General features: G+C 37.4%; 1 long non-coding RNA gene across 1 annotated transcript; it reads left to right on the top strand.

Moving 5' to 3' along the window:
• Positions 1–2,400: 2,400 nt before the first annotated feature.
• On the top strand, positions 2,401–6,310 carry LOC126717471 (uncharacterized). Its single transcript, XR_007652608.1, has 3 exons — positions 2,401–2,503; positions 3,394–3,574; positions 6,129–6,310. It is a non-coding gene; the product is annotated as an uncharacterized LOC126717471 (long non-coding RNA).
• Positions 6,311–6,730: the final 420 nt, after the last annotated feature.

Consider the following 6,730-nt stretch of genomic DNA (forward strand, 5'->3'; position numbering starts at 1 on the left):
GCGTCCCATAAGTCTCCTACTGTTTGGAATCCTATCTTGGAGAGAATTGAACGCAAGTTGGCCGGTTGGAAGAAGTTGTATTTGTCTAAAGGTGGAAGACTAACGTTGCTTAAAAGCACATTAGCTAGTCTGCCCACTTATTTTTTATCTCTTTTTACCATCCCTACTCATGTGGCCAATAAAATTGAGAGATTGCAAAGGGATTTCTTATGGGGGGACTCCAAGACTCATTTGGTGGGATGGAATAAGGTGTGTGCACCTTTGGAAAATGGTGGGTTAGGAGTAAGGAAATTAACAACCTTCAACAAAGCCTTACTAGGGAAGTGGTTATGGCGGTTTGGGCTTGAAGAGACAAGGCTTTGGAGAAGAGTTGTAGCTCTCAAGTTTGGGGAAGAATGGGGGGGATGGACTTCCAAGCTAGGTAGAGGGGCTCATGGGTGTGGCTTGTGGAGAAGTATCCGCATGGGGTGGGAGGATTTTAGAAAAAATATTCGCTTTGTGGTAGGGGCGGGAGATAGAGTTAAACTCTGGACAGATCAATGGTGTGGGGACTCTCCACTTCACTTGACCTTTCCGAGTGTGTATGGGATTGTTTCTAATAAAGAGGCATCGGTGGCCTCTTCTCTTGAGCGGTTGGGGATAGAGGATCGGAGAAGTTGGAATGTCCTTTTTATTCGGAGACCAAATGATTGGGAAATGGGTGTTGTGGATGAATTTCTCCGCACTTTGGGTGCAAATCTTCCCCCCATTGTGAATGGTGATCGTATGCGATGGAAGTTGACAAAGAATGGGGCTTTTAATATCCGCTCGTTTTACAATAAGTTGAGAAACCCCTTGCCCATTATCTTCCCTTGGAAAGGTGTTTGGAAGGTTAAGGCTCCTCGGCGTGTTTCCTTCTTTGTGTGGACTGCTGTATGGGATAGGATCCTTACAGGTGACAATTTGAGGGGTAGAAGGATGGTTTTTGTTGACTGGTGTATCATGTGCCGTTGTAATGGGGAGACGGTGGATCATTTGTTACTTCATTGTGATAAAGCTTATCGACTGTGGAGTTTGGTGTTTAGATCTTTTGGGATCTTTTGGGTCTTGCCAAGATCGGTTGCGGATACTCTATTTGGTTGGTGGAACTGGCCTGGAAAGCATGTGTCTAGCATTTGGAACTTAGCTCCATTATGCTTGATGTGGTGTCTTTGGAGGGAGCGAAACAGGAGGACTTTTGAGGACATGGAAAGTTCGGATGACTAGTTATTGGCCTCTTTCAGTGGCTCTTTGTTTGACTGGTCTAGGGCCTGGGGACTCACCTCTAGTGATTCCCTCCCTTTGTTCCTTAGTTCTCTCTTGTATAATTAGTCTCCTCTCCTTTCTCTCTTTTTTCTTTTTTCTCTCTTTCCAATTGTACTTTTCTATTTGCCTTATGTTTTTCTGCATAAGGTAGTTTCTTCAATATATATCTTTATTACTTATCAAAAAAAGATACCACCTAGTTGCATCAATGTTGCCAATTATGCCAGACGCACTGTTTTGGTGGGAAATGGAACAAACTAGTGCAGCTACCTTTACATCAGGAGATACATGGTTGTATAAACCCAACTGAAACAAAACGGTGTACTTGTGGCTGTCACCTCCAAGGAGCAGCTAAAGGAGCTGTCACTTTGTCATTTATAAACCTGAGTGTGTCCTGCCTCAGATCGGGGTTACATATCTGTAATTTTTCAGTTTCATCTATATGATTGTGTTTGTACCAATAATATGCCTCATGCTTCTAATGATGAAATGTAATGCTATGCATTAAATTCCCCATGCTATTTTGTATTGCTTGATATATACATAGGTGGTCAAGTCTTGTCTTCTTTTTTTATAGGGTACTTGTTGGGTTGATAAAAACAAGTTCAACATCTAAAACATCAAACAAATGAAACAATTTTTTTTTTTTTTCCCACCAATATTTAGAATAAATCAACCATCACCATCCAGTTCATATACAGATCCAAGTATTGAACAATGCCCCGCTTGAGATAGGTGATAATATGGAAATTTACAAATCTTCTTCATATCCTCAGTCAATTAAGTTGGCATGTAATGTCATGACATTAGTGGACTTTAAAAAAAGGACCCAAATAATTTATTAGTTTTATGAAACAGTGCTGGCAGACTTTCAAAAAGCAACATAATTTATTAGTTCCATTAAACAGTGCTAATCAAGTTGATTGGGTAGTAGATAGAAACAATTCAAACCACTTTTCCACTTTGGACCCTCTTTTCCTACATTGGTAGGTAATCAACTCTACCCCATACTTGTGTACCATGCATCGCAATCATTCTTAAAGAGGTTATAAATTGATTTACTCACCACTGTAAGATTCATTTGTTTGACAGGAAGGGTCAGTTCTATTTGCGAAGCTGAATGGATATCCCAACCTTGTCAACTACACTAGAAATCACGGTCGAGACGTCTTGAATGTAGAACCACGATTAATGTCAGAGATTTCATCATCAAGATCGAGTAAGTGTTAATATTTCAGAAAAATAAAATAAAACTATGATTTATCTAAAAATTTCCTTGATAAAGCTAAGAATTAACCAAGCATTAGATTAAACACAGAGGTAAAACCTTGGTGCCATGATAGGTGCCTCCACCTGCAAAAGCAATGTATTGTGGGTTTGTATTTGGGAATTAGCCTCTCCATTAATTCGAAGTAAGGTTTTTTACAACCACCTCTTCCAAGCCTCAATGAAGCAGGAGCCTTGTGCATTGTACACAACCTTTTAGTATTAAACAAAACACACGATTATACATACAACAACTATTTAAATAATAAAAGAAAAAAACACTTTATGAGTTAATGAATTTCAGCTTCCAAGATAATTCTGTTGAAATAAATGTAGCAGTAGCAGTAGATACTATATTTAGAGATCCCATTAAAGTAAATTGAAGTTCTTACTTATCAAAAAAAAAATAAAAATTGAAGTTCTTTTGACAGAAGCCAAATTCATTTTAATTATTTAGTTTGAGCTTTGATTTTCCATGTCCAATTAGGGTTAGGTTAGGTATTAATCCTATTCAGGACTAAGGCTTGATGGTTAATGTTGTAAGTTACACATTGCTTGCACTATTTTAAGGGGAAGAGGTGCCATTTAGAAAACTTATTCTTCTTCTGTTCCTAAATATAAGCATTACATCCATGAATCAAAAATAATTAAAATCATTTACCGATACGATTCACAAATTTACAACCATGACTGATCTTTGGAACGATCAAACATGTGAAGGTTTCCTCTCCATTAGAGATTAGAGAGGGGATCGTTAACCCAAAATGAGACACTGAGTTGCAACTATAAAAAACTGATTTTAATGTAAGGTGGTGAATTGGTTGAGGTATTGTTGGCATGCAGGGGACATAGGAAGGGTTGTTGACTACAACAGTGGTGGTGATGAGAGAAGGTGGTGGCAACTCATGGGGGAGCAAACAGCAAGATGTGGCTATTACAGTGGGGCAAAGATCATGTGAAAGTGAATCAGGAACAAGGATCATGGGAAGACAAATGTGTGATTGGCAGCATGACTTTCGGAAAGGTAACAAGAAAATTCTTGATTTAATTTCAAATAAAACAAAGATTATTACATGGGGACCCCAAGGCCCAAGAAGGTCAGGTGGGTCAGGTCTAAAGTCAAGCCTGAGCAACAAACTAGATGGCTGTTGGCTATGAAACATGAACAAGAACCAAAATGTCACTGGAAAGATAAAAAATCCATGTTCAACTTAGAGCGAAAGTTGGTTACATAGAGAAGCCAATGATTTTTTTTTTTTTGGGGGGGGGGGGGGTGGTGGGGTTGGGGGGGATAATACTCTTCACCTAATTCTTATGGGAGAAGGAAGTTCCATTTGAGCTAGGGTTTGTTGTCACAACAAAGATCTACTTGCATTCTTTCTCATGTATAAGGGGGGCTCCCCCAATATAGATATGCCGAGTTTACCTTATGGAAAATGCTTGCTGGGAGGTGAAGGAAACTACTCAGATGCTATGGCTGATTGTACTGACAGAGTATCAAATTGGGATGTGCTCTGCTATGGTGGAAATAGCAAAGATGGGTATATATCTTTGGTAGGTGAAATGGACGAATACAAAAGGAAGCGTCAAACAGGGTTTCAGAGAGCTTAACGATTTTAGTGGATCTCTGCGAGTATCGTTTGAAGGCTTTAAGGACGTGGCCATGAGTTTGTTTGCTGCTGTTGATGTGAGTTGGATGAAAAATGAGCAATCAATGTGTAGAAAACAAAATGTGCCTTGGGGATCCAGAGAAATGAGGGAGTTGCATAAGTTGTTAGTGAACTATGATGCAATTTTTATTTTTTAACACGGGGTTAGATGAAGAGTGGAGAATAAAAGGATACTTAGGCTGTTGTAGTATTATAAATGAAGCTTAGAATTTATTGTGGAATTTTCATTAGTTGAACAATATTGGAAAAAGGTCTGTGGTGTGGAATGTATTGCAAGAATGGAAAAGAGAGGTGATTTGTCTTCGGGAAGAAAAGATCAAAGAAATTATCAAGATACTTGTGGCTAGCCTTGGGGGAGTCCTTTATGGATTAAGTGATTTTTGACACAGTTGGATCTGCTGTAGTAATACTTAAAATGTGGAATAAATGGGTGGCAGGAAAAATGGACTTGGAGATTGGAAGATTTTTGGTGTCCTGCTTGTTTCACGACAGACTTTAATGGGGTCTTCTCTAGTATCTGTGGTTCGAATGATGACTAAGAACGGGGGGAGCTGTGGCAGAATTGAGATAAAAGTCTAGGAAGTTGGAAGTAGTTTGGTGCCTAGCAGGAGATTTAATGTGATCCGCATTCATAGTGAAAGACTTAGTTGTGAAAGAAATACTTCAAATATGACACAGCTTTCTGATTTTATTACAGAGATGAACTCGGTCGAAGTCCCTTTAAAGGTCAGTACAAATGGCCAAACAACCATTCTTCCATGTCACAGATAAATCACTTATTAGTTTTGGTTGAGTGTGAGTAGTATTTTGGGGAATGATGTTCAATGAATAGTACCGAGGCCTACCAATAAAATGATTACTTATCCTAAGAAATGGAACTGCATACCATAGAGAGGATCCACAGTGGACCACTTCTTATGTTGTCATCAAAGCAACAAAAACTTCGGCTTTTTCATGTCAACTTCGAAGGCACTCCACATATTTTCACAAAAAGTTTTGTAAACGAAGAAAAAAGTGCTAGCTTCCTGTTCTGATAATCCATCTTAGCAGGATCAACTATTAGACCATAAGAATTCGTAATTTCAAATTCAACTTTAGCATGACCCTCCTTCCATGTCACAGATCAATCACTTCTTAGTGTTGATTGAGTGTGAGGAGTATTTTGGGGAATGATGTTCAATGAGTGGTACTGAGGCCTACCAATAAAATGACTTATCCCAGAAAACGGAACAGCATACCATTGAGAGGGTCCAGAGTGGACCACATCTTATGTTGTCATGGAAGCAACAAAAACTTCAGCCTTTTCATGTCAACTTTGAAGACACTCCACACATTTTCACAAAAAAAATTTGTAAACAAAGAAAAAAGTGTTTGATAATCCATCTTAGTAGAATCAACTATTAGACCATACAAATTCACAATTTCAAATTTGATTTTGGCGTTTAATTTCCACTATTTTACATTCTCAAACAGGAAAAACAAAATTGAGAATAAGCATTTTGTCACATAACTTAAGAGGTATAAGATGAATACTTTATTAAATAGAAAATTGAAGTCATAATGGCTCAAATCATTCTAGCTTTTAAAAAAGTGGAACACCAAACTATACCTATTAAGAAAGTTATCTACCTGAACAAACAATATTCACTAGTTCAGGGACTGAAAAATAGGAATTCTGAAAGGAGCAACATTAAGAGTTCAAAAAACTAGCCCAAAAACAATCAACTATTTCCACGTCAAATGCTATAACTAATCCAAATCCTTGATTAGAAAGGAAAACTAAAGCATCATGTGTTAAGAAAGTTCTTCTAATCTCACATTTAGATTTTGTATAAACTTATATATTGATGTTGTTTTCAGCCATTTCTTTATTCCTTTTGATTAATTCATTCTTATCATTCTCAACAGGGCCTTCAAAATTGTTCAAAAATTATCAGTTGTGTTACTTCACCAATTTTGATGAAAAAGAGTTGATTGGTCATGGAGCTTTTGGAAATGTTTATAGAGGATGTATGTGGGGTTTAAAAAATCCTATAATCAATAGCAAGCTTGCCGTGAAAGTTTCACATCACAAGGATACATGTTTTTCCAAGCAGTGGGAGGTAAGTAATCAATTCTTCTATATCCTGTACATGTCAGTATACATACATAATGACACTAAATTCTACTTGCAGGCTGAGATTCAGTCCGGTCCACGTCTACAACATAAAAATTTTATTAAGATTTTGGGTCACTACAAAGATGAGGAGAAGCTTTACTTAGTTTATGAATATATGAAGAGGGGACACCTTGGCCAGTGCTATGAGGGTAATTCTTAGCATAAAAATGATTGTCATAATTATGTCATCACATATTGCATTGTCATATTTATATGTCTATGTAATTGGTTCATCTAGATTGAAAATAGAATTACAAGATTCATCAACAGATAAATGATTGACATTATTATGTGATCACATACTTCTTAAGAAAAAACTTAGTGAAAGAATAACTTTTACATATAACAAAGT

Source organism: Quercus robur, chromosome 3 (assembly GCF_932294415.1).
Source record: "Quercus robur chromosome 3, dhQueRobu3.1, whole genome shotgun sequence".
Classification (NCBI taxonomy): domain Eukaryota; kingdom Viridiplantae; phylum Streptophyta; class Magnoliopsida; order Fagales; family Fagaceae; genus Quercus; species Quercus robur.